Below are 13,760 nucleotides of genomic sequence, written 5' to 3'. Positions count from 1 at the left end.
TTGTGTGATTCATTATTTGCTTTGGATTAATTTGCTATCCTAACTTAGTCTGTATAGCTCATATAAAGGGTAGGGAAAATTAAAAATCCAAGAAAATCTAGAAAACTAGAAAAAAAATATAGAAAAATAAAAAAGAAGGTTAAAAACAAATCATGGATCCATATCCCACCCCAACAAAACCAAAAATCACAAAAGAGAATCCAACATTATATGTCCATATTCCACACCAACAAAGCTAAAAATCACAATCAAAGGAAATCCAATATCATGGATCCATATCCTATACAAGGCCAAAAATCATAATCAAGAGTAAACCAAACACCATGGGCCTATTAGATCAATTTCTCTTCCAAATCAAACCAATCACAAAATATATGATGATGATAGTCATGTAAACCAAGATGAGTATACTCATAACTCATTTGATGATATCATTCTATTCTCCAAAATTTAATTGGAAAACCATGAGCAGACATATAGATCAAGAGCCTTTAGACTAAAGACATGCTAGTGCTAGCTATCCAGTAGGCCAAAATTGAATATTATTAGTCATTGTTATGGTAGTCTTGACAAGGCAAACACCATTCAAGGGCAAGACCCTCGATATTAATTTATGTCAAAATTCCAAATCCTCAAAAAGAAAACCAAAGCCTTGTCCTCAAATAAAAGTCCATATCCAATCCTTCACAATTCTCTCAACATCCTAGTCAACAATCATGTTAATAGCTCAATGCTACCTTATCCAAAAAACCCATTTAGGATCTCGTCCAAGGACTGCTACTCAAGGATGACCATCAATATAGAAAAAAAAAAGACAATTAGTCTTCCAATACCCCCAATCTGATGTCATAATCCTTTAGTAAATAAAAGTATATGGTTATCAATGGTAAAATTAAGAGTTTTTAAGAGCCCCTAGTAATACCCACACCCAAATTCAAATTTCATCATGCATGACTATTATCAATCTAAGGCCTATTATGCCTGTTCAAGATCTTAGCACTACCATCTCCATGATTCAACTTGTACAACAAGTTAAACATAAGCATTGCACGAGGTTCATAAAACCAATACAATCCAAAATATATGTGTCATATGTTCCATGAACCTCTAACTAGCCAAAAAATACTATTAGGAGAGTATATAAAAAGCTAATTGATACAAGACATGTCAGAGAAAAGCTAATTACATTGATCTTGTCCAAGGAGCAATTAAGTCTATGTCAAGATCTTGTTTCAAAGAAATATCAAACTTGTTCCCAATCAAATCAAGATCAAAGCATCCAAGACAATTTCATCTATCTTATTATAAAATCCCAATAACAAGAAACCCAAAATGATCCTAACCACCATTCAATCATCTCTCTTTCATATGATGAGACACTTGATCACCTTGAACAAATAGACAAACATAATGATTTTATTGGCAACCAAGTTGTAAATGATGTTGATTACATCAAGCATGAGAAAAAGAAAATCAATCAAACCAAGCATACTAACAATCAAGTTATAAATGGAAAGATGCTACTTGGTGGAAAGATGCTACTCAAGATCACTTGACAATTAATGCTTCTGACTCTGTCTCAGTTGAGTCCTCTCGAGATGAGGTGCCCCTTACTGTTGATGATGCCTTTGTTGAGGCTACTACTGTGGTAGACTCCTCCATCCCCTTGGCTCCTACACCTGTTGCTCATAATCCTCAGCTTCACTCGTCCACTGGCAATTCTATCCTTCTTCAGCTGCAGTCTGCTATGGTTCTGCAGCATCAGGCTGCCAGTGTTTTGTTGCAGCAGTCTGACAGTGTATTTGCGGGGTCTCCCCCGTCTAATTTGTCTTTGAATATTCCTAATGATAGTGTCGCCTGGACAGTTGTGTGTCGCAGGCGGAAAGGAAAATCTTCCCCCCTTCGTCAAGGTGTGGATCCTCCCCACTCTTGAGCTGGGTTGGTTTGTCAATGGTTTGACAGTGGGTTTATTTGCCCTGTCTAACCTTGTTTGTTTGGGGTTTTCACCCTTTCTTGGTTCCTCTTTTTCATTTTTCCGTTCAGCTTTGTATTGGGTCAGCGCCCTTGTTATCGTTGCTTTCTTTATCAAAAACAATCAAGTTATAAGTGATGAAGCATATAATATATCAAATTACCATAATTATGAATGGGGAGAAATTACAACATTCCTATTATGTTAGCCTAATCACCACTGTCTAATATGGTCTTCTTATAAAGGGAACACATTCAAACTTCCAATGATTCTTTGGTTATAAAGATGGGTTCACATATTATTTTAAAAATGATGAGAATTCTATTGTAAACCAAATATATAAAATCATAAAATATCAAAGCAAAGTAGTAGTCTTTTTGAGTTAGTATCCCTAGATATCTTATATGTTAATGGAGATCAAAGATTTAAGTGCATTAGTTACAAGTCTCCTAAAAAACATACTAAGGATGTTAGTGACACTTTTGTATATTCTAAGGAAACTTACTTCAACATCCAAATCAACTCCTCTCATCACTCCTACAAAAATATTGCTACCACCAACCTTTTTATAAACATCACCATCCATATTACCAAACTTGACCTTTCATTACATAGATTTACCAATTAGGATCAATGAAATCACACACTATTTTAATTATTTCAGAAGCTTAAAGAAAGCATAAATGTTATGAGATTCCAAGATCATGTTTACCTAAGAAATCACACAATGGGATTTGAAATTGATTTGGATACATTAGTTCATATTAAGCAACAATTCCATAAAAAATCAAGGATCAACATAGGATAAAGAATTGACAGCAATATTAAATAAAAATCATGCCAAAGTTTAAAAGTACTCCAAAGTGCTATATAGGTCCACCAATACACAAAAAGCAAAAATGTACTATGGATCACAAAGGAAATGGAAGTGATGAATAAAAGTGAAGCATCCAAATCTACATCTTCAAATTTCAATTTTATCTTCAAATCCAAAAGTTTGCATACCCTATCTAGATCCCAATATCCCAATCCTAAGTCCATAAGCCCTAAATCTGTATGTGTAAGGTGGTGAAATAGGGCTTCACTAGTTTAGCTATGTAAACAAGGAATAAACCTATTTCACATGGTCCTTACATTTAAAGGGAGACAAAAAGTCAATAGATTCACCTCCAAGGGATGAATGTCGATTAACTTCTGGTGGCTCCCTTTGTGGGATTAAGTTGGATACAAAAAATATAAGAATGAATGATCGATCTAGGGTTTAAGATGTAAAATTGACATAAATGAACATGAACATACAGTTGCAGATCAAATATGAAGTTGTAATCATAGAGCAGAGATGAGGAAGACAAATGGAACCTATTATTGGCATTTGGACATGAAAATTTGGGACAAAGTAGCTTCGATAAAATACGTTCCCCGAATGTCAAACGTAGACAAATTTTATTGATCCGGAACTACAATGTTGCTCAAAGTCTATCCTAGAAGTTCCACGCATTCGACAAAGTAGTGCAGACCAAATCTGTCCTTTGCTTTTTGCACCTGCAAAAGATGGATCTAATTGTCTGTATCTATTCTGCCTTTTCCAAATTTATAGCTCCCTGAACCTATCACCTACACACTAAAAGAGAAGATGTTGGGAATTGGGTTCGCCTAAGTCAAACGTTAGGTTTAAAATTAACCCTTGAAATGAATTAAAACATTGAAGTAAATGCTAAATGTTATACCTTATATTTGTTGTAGATGATTGTAGGTTGATGATGCAATTCTCTTTCAATGTGATGAAAAGTGTTGATGCAATAACATGACAAGACATGAATGACCTAATCAAACACACATACTTGCATGATGATTGAAGCAATATTCTGCTGCATGGTCTTTAGATCTTGAAGAATGCTTGAAGAATATGGTGGGTTGAAATGTTTCCTTGATGCTTAATGAATGCTTGATGATAGATTCTTGTGATGTGATGATAAAATAAATTAGAGGAATACTCTTATATAGGGTTCTTAAGGTATTTCCTCAATTAGGTCGACCTCCAACGATCAAATTAAGATACCATGCTTCAAAATCCATAGGTGGAAAACATGCACTGGCCCATTCAAAATTGGGCTCAGTTTGGGAGGACAAGGGTGCTTCGAGCGCCACTATCCTAGGACAGTGGTGCTCAAGCGCCATTGTCCACCCAAAACTAGGTGAACAAGCCAAAGATGGTGTGCACATAGCCCACGTAGAGGTTTGAACCACCATGTGAACAAATGACATAAATTTCGAGGTGAACGGACAAAAATAGGCTTGGATGAGAGCAAAAATGGGTCATACTAAGGTAGGGGCACAAAAAGTGTTTTAAATTGTACATTGTTAAAATTTATGGCGCTACATTTAGCCCCCACTTTAGGACTCACAGTAAAGTAGAAGAAAGAGAGATGGAGATATGAGCAACTGAGACCAAGATTACAAGGAGATAAGAAATCACTAAATTCAAGGGAACAAGTTCCCAAACTTAGGATCTTAACTCACACAATAACATAGGAGGACACACAAAACAAGACAAATGCAAACAAAAAACAAAAGAGACAAACAAAAACAAGAGACACACACCAGGGATTAGTACTAAAAACAAAGACTCCAAGTCAATATTTGAAGAAATGTCGATAATCAAAATATCTCAACCACCAATATCATTCTCAAAATGTTATTACAAGAGCACAAGTGGTCACATGGAAAGAGAAAGAGCATGCATCGAATGATGTGCCTTTGTGGAGAAGAGAAAGGAAACATGGTTCCACAGGCTAGCAAGTTGTGTTATGCTAGTTCCACTCATCCTACAAAGAGAAAAGGAAGAGTCAAATAGTCTAGTAAGTTGTGTTATGCTAGTCAACTCATCCTGCAAATGGAAAAGGAAGAGTCAAATAGTCTAGCAAGTTGTGTCATGCTAGTTAACTCATCCTGCAAAAGTTTTCTTATTGCAAGGTGATTGATTTTTGTAAATTGTAATGAAATATTTTGCCAAGCGAAGCTTTCTTATCACAAGACAAGCAATTGTAAAGGTGTTACTGGGACACCACAATAAGGACAAGCAAACAAAACATTGTATGCAAGGAAATCCGTAACATGAATTGAAAAAAAAAGGTTAACCAAGCAAAGTGGTGTATGCAAGGAATCTGCAACATAAAGTGAGAAAGGATAACCAAGCAAACCATTGTATGCAAGGAAACTTGCAATATTAAAGAATAAGCAACAAAGAGGCTGCATGTATGCCTTCCCTTTAGATGTCAACATACCCCTATGTTGATGTCTAAAGGTAGAAATGAGAGACAAGGATAAACAACTTCAAAGCCAAGGAAATGTCCTTTAAGAAACAATGTACATCAATCCAAGCTAAAGAGGCATAATTCTTCTAAAGCAATTAAGAGATAGTTGTAAAAGAAGTACCTTTCAACAAGTGTAAAGGGATCCTTTTGAGGGATGCATACTGAAAGGAAGTAGAGATCATTGCATAAATATTTCTAATTCTAATAATAGAGGAAATCTTAAATAAAGATGTCATCTTTGAAAGAGAAAGGAAATTAAGAATACTCACCTTTCCTATTGCTAGGAAAAGTGGATTCTTAGTGAAAGATTACATGCAATCGCTAAGGAGAGATTATCCATAAAAGGCATATCATTTCAAGCATGGAATAAGTCAAAAAAAAGAAATACACGTACTCGCATAGAAGATAATTCTAAAGGACATCAAGTTATGAAAGATGCAACTCAACAAGGGAAGAGGAAATCCTTGAAAAGAGAGAAGATGATTGAAACAATATTCTTGCTCCCTAAGCATGGAGGCAAAAATAAGAAATATTAGGAGAGATCATTTATAAAGACACATACTTCTAAAGCAAAGAAAAGATCCTCATCAGGAATACTTTTTCCAATAAGAGGAAGGAGATCCTCAACCTGGATATCAACCTCCACAATCAAGAAGAGATCATTATAAAAGACACAACTCTGTAAAGGGAAAGAAGGAATGATTGGACCAACTATTCTTTCCCCAGAATATAGAGACAAGAATAACCAAACTATTTTGTTTCTACCCAAATATGATTGCACATGAAACTGCATCGCCATGAATAACAAAAAGGCCCGAAAAGGTAAGCTATTAAGATCACATAGTGAGGAACAATGTAATAGACAAAGGGAGTGTTATTCATCTATCATTTTAATAATATCATTATCAATGAGTCTTTGCATCGAATTTTGGAAATCAAGACATTCATTTGTGTGATGACCATGAATTTGATGATGTGCATAGAAAGAGTTATTATCTTGACTAGGTTTACAAATTCTTCTTATTTTTTCGCAAATAATGGGTAAGTATTTGAACTTTAAGAAGACCATCCATATTTGTTTGAGATGATGAGTGGAGATATCTTATGCCTTCTCTAGTGAATTGTGAGGGACGATCTATAGGGACCTTCGTTCCTTGTTCTAATTCTCCAGGACCTTGTCCATTATAGCCTTGTTTTAAAATAATATCATAGCCAACCTCATCATATGTTTTTAATTGTGAGGGGAAAGGATTTTCATTATGGAATACTTTGTAATTTGTTGTGTAAGGACATTGTTGAAGAGAAAAAGGGATGAATAGATGAGGAAGGAATACCCTTTGTAGAACGATTCTCATTCCTATCTATTGTGACATTTTCACACATCGCCCCATTGCAAATGGGGACCCCCACTTTTTTCTTGTAGGTTAGTTCTTTTTCTCAGTTTTCTCCACGTGGCAGTAGTTTCTTTAGTGATTAACCTCTTTCTTGTGAGGGTATGCAACACCTTGTTGTCAGGATATGATCAAGTTAGGCAGTCTAGCAACAATCAAGCCCCCCTCTAGACTAGTTTGGAGTCTTCTCATCTCTAAGGCCTCGAGTGATAGGTTAGATTCAAGGTAGTATTTGGATGATGCTTCACAGTGCAACCTCTAGGTTAGGTCAGAGTGAGTCTTAGATGAGGTGAATAGCCAAGTGAGCAGGTGGATGGCCTTAGGTCATAACGTAGAAGCAAGGATCAATCAAGAAGTGATCATCAATCAACTGAGATGAAGTGTTTGATGAAGATCAATCAAGTCTATGTGATGATGAGAGGAAATAATACAACAAGTCAACCCTATGAACAAGTTACTCTACACTTGCTGAAATCAATAAGTGATGAGGTTGAAGTGATTTATCTTTAACTCACTGGAATCCACAACCTTGAAGGTATTCATGATGATGTTAAATGGAAGTGGCAATGAGTGAATTTAACGTTTGAATCCTCCAAGTTTCCAAGCAAAGGTGTTGAAACGTTCAACTTAGGCAAGTAGTGAAGTGATCAAGTCGAAGTGGAAGCGAGTGATAAAATTTATCCTTGAATTTCTCAAGTTCATGACCAAGGAGAAGTTTATCCTTGGGTTGCCCAAATCCATGACCAAGGAGAAGTTTATCCTTGAGTTGCTCAAATCCATGACTTAGGTGACATTTTTTCCTTGGATTGCTCATATCCATGACCTAGGTGATTTATCTTTGAGTTTCTTAAATCCATGACCTAGAAGTTATCCCTGGTTTTTTCAAATCCATGACCTAGGAGGTGAATACTGATTTTTATCCCTGAGTCACTAGAATCCACGACTTGTGGAGGTCCAATGATTGAAGAGCTTTGAAAGCAACGATGAATGAGAGTAATGCTATCCTAATGCCTTGGGGAATGATAGTGAGGATGTCTTGAAGTGAATTGGATGAAGAGACCTTGATGTTGAAGGTGAATGACAACCATCAATCCATGACTTGAGCATGTCCTTGACTTGCTAAAACCCACGCCCCAAGCATGAAGAGAAGAAGCGATGAACTAACTTGATCCTTTCTTGGACAATGAAGATCAACATGATGAAGGCAAAATAATATACTAAGCGTTGGAGTTTGTGACAATGAATAATGATGATAACTATCCTTCACTTACCAAAATCCATGAACTTGATCGGATTTATCCTTCACATGCCAAAATCCATGACCTTGATTAGATTTATCCTTCACTTGCTAAAATCCACGACCTTGATCGAATCTATCCTTCACTTGCCAAAATCCATGACCTTGATCAAATTTATCCTTGGGTTGCTAAAATCCGCGACCTAGGGTGATAGGGTAGTATGTTTGATGCTAAGGCAAGCATAAGTCGACCATAATAGATAGACATTTTAATTAAAGTTTAAAAGAGCAAAAACAAGTTAGCTTTTGACCTTGGGAGATGCAAAGCTGCAAATAATTGAATGTGAAGGGTCAACATTACTTAGGAAGTTGGAATGCCAAAGGTCATGACCCAAAGCAACTAAAGAGGAGTTGATGATCATTTCATTTGATCATCAACTCAACGATTTTCTCCTTCAAGAAATGAACAACTTCATCAAACGATGACTTTCATCAGCATAAGGAAGACTTTGAGCAGTGATTCCCTTCAACAACCAAGTGATTTGTCTTCTAGTAAGGCATATCTTCCCAATCAAGCAATCAACGAACTTGAACGCATTGAAGAAAGAGCAAATTTTGTGTTATAAGCAACAATCTTTGATCAACATTGAAGCAGACTGTGGGCGAAATTATCAAAACCTAAGGTGCAAGTTACAATAGTCATTGCAAGCAATCTTTCTATCAGCCTTATAGTATGAATTCAAACTAGCATCGAGGGTGAATGGTCCTAGAATTTAAGTACAAATTACAAACTTGAGTATCAAATTAATGCAATTTCTATTAGCATACCTAATTCAAATTTTCTAGATCAGACCTAAGGGAATAGTTCTCTAGCATTAAGTGGTTCATTTTCAAGGGTTTTAATGTTCATTTCTAGATTTGGAGGGTTTTAGGATGCATGCTAGTGAGGTACCAATGTAATTTCATTTATTCCATGGTGATTGATGTAAAATATGTTTGTTTTCCAGGTTTTATGCAAGGAAGTAGATGCAATAAGGAGAATCAAGGGGAATGGACATCACACCATGAAGACTCATCAACACAAGGAGGTTACTTCATGATTAAGGAAATGGATGGAGAGGTGATTCATCATATGGAAGGAATCAGGAAATTCAAAGAGAACTTCACAATGAAGGATGCAAGAGAAGGACATCACACCAAGAAAAGCAATAAACATGAGGAAATAGTGCAAGGAGTGGATCGAAGAGGATTCAATGTTGACAAAGACTTTCAAGATTAAGGACTCCACCACATGAGGTGTGCATGAGGCAAAGCAAGTCATGCATTGAAATACTTCAAGGAGCCATGATGAAGAACATCTACACATCAAGATTCAAGATAGTTTCAAGGCATATCCATGAGATGAAGCAATTTTGCAAATATCTTGAATTTCCTCCAAAAATCAAAGATCCAGAGCTAGTATATCATGTAGATATCCCTACATCAAGTGGCGAAATTAAGGTCTAATGCAAGATTCAAGGTGAAAAACACAAAGGTGAATTCCCAAGTATAAAGAAGGATAACTAAAAGTGATCAAATCATATAACATGATGCAATTTGGGGATATCTCTCACCATCGTCATATTCGTCATGAAGCTTGGATAATGTTGAGTATTAAGAGATAATGCTCAACCACAAACACATGTAATGATCTACAAGATGAGCAAGCTGAGGTGGTGCCTAGTCATCTTCAACCCAATCACATCATTCTAAGTAAAGCGCCCAAATTCAATGTACTTGACTCATCCAATGAGGAGGATAACTACCGCACGTGGAGGCACAAAGTTTAATGTACCTAACCTCGTCATTCATTGGTCAACATTTTAAGGACATGTGTCCACAAAAAATATAATTTTATCATGGGTCAACCATTTAATGTTATGTAATGAGAGTAACAAACATTAATTAGGGTTTCTATCTTTCAATCTTGACCATTGATTTGGATTTGATTCAGGCCATTCATTTGTAAAGGGAGGTTTATAAAAGGCTTGCTCTCCTCATTTATAAAGGTTAATAGTTAGTGAGAAGATAGTAGAAGACCATTAGAAATAAAGTAGAGTAGGAGAAAAGGAAATTGTTGCCAAGACTTTGTTGCAAGAAACATATTATTTTCATTGGAGATATGGTGAATTTCATGTGTTGATTCAACATTTTGCATGGTCTCTACTTCTCATTTGTTTTGATGTTGATTAGATGGATGAAAGTTATTATGGATGATTAATGGTGATATTCACATGTTCATACTACTTGTATCTTGTTGATTGCTAAATACTTTGTGGGGTCAACTAAACTCTCTACATAAGCTTAACTTTGATTGCTACTCACTCATTGATATGCATCACATTGGCGGTGTCTATGTTGTTGGTAGTAATTTGAACATCATTAGCTCTCCTTAGAAGATCGCACCAGCTTTGCCTAATTGTTCCTTGCATGGTGAAACAAAGCATGGTTGAGTTTCTTTAAGTCATTCATTGTCTCTTACATTCTACAAATAGATTAGTCTCTCTAAACCCTTCCTCTCTTTTTATCCTTTTTTCATTTGAATTCAAGTTAGGAGAAAAGCGTCACAAGATTGCAATATTAGATGATCTAAGTTCCAACAAAGTTCATGCAAAATGTAAGCCCCCCTTGTGATTCCAACAATATCACATTAAACCATTAAATTATCCACACGTCAAGACCTGACAATAGTCACCTCGTATGATCACATAGCTTAGCATTCAAGAGGATTTTGTTCAAGAGAGGATAAAATACTTGGTATTTTATTTTGTGGATGAAGTGCATAAAAAACACATCAACACTATCATTACTATTCCCATCCACTTTATCAGGTGAGAAAGAAGTATTCTCATCTAAATCTTCATATTTGCTTAATGTTATGTTAGGAGATAGGTCATGAATAAAATGCATAACATCGTCTTACCTTAAAATATGTTGATCATTAAGATAAGCTCTAGTAGAATAAGGAGGATTTAGAGGCATAAATGTACTAAGATTAACATGTTTATTTTACCCTTGTTGCACCAAAGTTTCTTTCTTAGAGGAGGATGACTCAATATTACTCTTCAATGTTGCATCTCCACTGGAGTGATCATTGATAGGAGTATTGATTATTTTCTCATGGATAAAAGATACTCTAGGAGAGGTATTAGTGTGATTCATCTCAATGTCATCTCTAAGATTAGTTCGGTTTTCATTTGAAACATCTACCAAAGTGTTTATGAAATCTAGATATTCCATTATTTTGTTTAAAAATATCATCTAGCAACATGAGATAAGAACGAAAGCTATCATCCAATTGAAAGAAGCTAGAATCCAACACATGAATTTGATAAAAATAAGTGATGAGTAATATAATCACATGTGATAGCAAACCAATCATTTTTTTGTGAATTTCTTTATAAAAAAACAAATTTGGAAACATCAAATAAAAAACATGCAAGATGTTGAAAGCATCGGGTTCACCGAAATGTAGGGTAGTGAAATAAGGCTTCACTAGTTTAGCCATGCAAACAAGGAATAAACCTATTTCATGCATTCCTTATATTTAAAAGGAGATGAAAGTCAATAGATTCACCTCCAAGGGATGAATTTTGTTTGACTTTAGCTAGATCCCTTTGTGGGATTGAATTGGATATTGAAAACATAAAAACGAATGCTAGATCTAGGGCTAAAGATGTAAAATTGACATAAATGAACATGAATAGACAGTTGTAGATTAGATATGAAGCTATAATCACATAGCAAAAATGAGGAAGATGAAAGGATCTTGCAACCAAAATTCGAAACTAAAAAATTGGGACAAAGTAGCTCCGAGCGAAACTGTCTCCCTAATGTCAGATGTAGACAAATTTTATTGAAATGTTGCTCAGAGTCTACCCTAGAAGTTTTGCAGGAAATTCATTGGACAAGTAGTGAGGGCCAAACTTGTCCTTCATTTTTTGTACCTACAAAGTATGGATTTGATTCTCTATCTATTCTACCTGATTCCATATTTATAGCTCCTAAACCTGTCACCTACACACATAAAGAGAATAAAGATGTTGGAAGTAGGCATTTGCCTAAGTCAAACCTTGAGCTTGGAATTAGCCCTTAAAATGAATTAAAACATTAAATTAAATATTGAATGATATACCTCAAATATGCTATAGATGATTGTACATTAATGATGCAATAACATGACAAGACATGAATGACCTAATCAAACACATGCTTGAATGATGATTGAAGTAATTTGTTGCTCTATGGTGTGTAGATCTTGAATAATGCTTTAAGAATATGGTCAGATGAAATGTTGCCTTGATGCTTAATGAATTCTTGATGACAGATACTTGTGATGTGATGATAAAATGAATTAAAAGAATGCTCTTATATAGAGTTCTCAAGGTATTTCACTGATTAGGTTGACCTCCAACGGTCAAATTGAAACACCGTGATCTGAAACCCACTAACGAGAAATGTGCACCAACCTACTCAAAATTGGTCCCAATTTGGGAGGACAAGGGTGCTCTAGGCGCCATTATCTTCAGACAAAGGCGCCCTAGGTGTCATTGTCCATCCAAAACTAGGTGAATAGTTCAAAGATGGTGTGGACATAGCCCAAGATGGAGGTTAAAACCACTATGTCAATAGATGACATTAGTTTCGAGGTGAAAGGCTAAAAATAGGCTTGAATGAGAGCAAAAATTGATCACACTAAGGCAAGGGCACAAACAGTGGTGTAAATTGTACAAAGTTACAATTTATGATGCTTTAGTATAGATCCCCAAATTATAAATTACAAAATCCAAAATTTTAAAATCTATTTGGATCCTTGAATCCTAAATTCTAAAATATAAAATTTTAAAATCTATTTGGATCCCCAAATCCCAAATCCCAAATTCCAAATTCCAAAATCTTAAAGTTCAAAATTCATTTGAATCCCCAAATCCTAAATTCTAAATTCTAAATTTCCAAAATCCATGTGGATCCTTAAGTCCTAAATTTCTTAATCTAAAAGGCAAAATCTACATGGATCCCTATCATGTTCCTAGTAAAATGTTTTAGAAAATATTATTTAAAATATTCTATAATTCATTAAAAAATCTACTATACTAACAACAGAAATTGAAAATGAAGCTTTTACACCTATAACTCCCTATGAATCGATTAAACTCAATATAGCCAAAATTCATCAACCTGAAAGCTTAAATATAATCTCAAAGTAAGATCATCATTATAGCCAAAGGGTTTTCACATCTAGTACATGCAACCGAAGGGTTTTTTCCCCCTTTGAACACATAAATTATCTGAGGGTTTTAAGCCTCAAATATTAGAATTCAAGCACTGGTGCTCAAAATGGGGTTTTTTTTATTAGGCTTTTTGTGTAGGATTTTCATAATCCTTATCAATAATGCTCACAACCCTTAATTTTCCTAAAAATAATGTTGAGGTGTGTATTAAATTCCTCAAACACTAGAACGGTTACAATTTATGAAACTAAATCATAGAATAGGTATAGATCCATATGCTATAGCAGTTCTCATATAAAAATGAACAAAAATTTTAGGTTCAACCTTTGTCTCCAAAAGCCTATTCTCATCCTTGACAAGCAAGTCATCATTATACTAACAAGAGTCCTGAAATTTGTCTTAATATTCCTTTCACTTTTGTTCTTCTTTGATTACTTCTTGCTAGGCACATACACATGGTTAATAGGCACAAAATCAAGCATCTTCATTCTTCCCCATTCTTGTTTCTTAACTTGCGATTAAAGTGGAATAAAAGGAAATTAGTGCACATCTTGTTGATTTGGTTTCCAAGTTGTT

This window comes from Cryptomeria japonica, chromosome 5 (assembly GCF_030272615.1).
Source record: "Cryptomeria japonica chromosome 5, Sugi_1.0, whole genome shotgun sequence".
Classification (NCBI taxonomy): domain Eukaryota; kingdom Viridiplantae; phylum Streptophyta; class Pinopsida; order Cupressales; family Cupressaceae; genus Cryptomeria; species Cryptomeria japonica.
Note: the sequence above shows the minus strand (reverse complement) of the source record.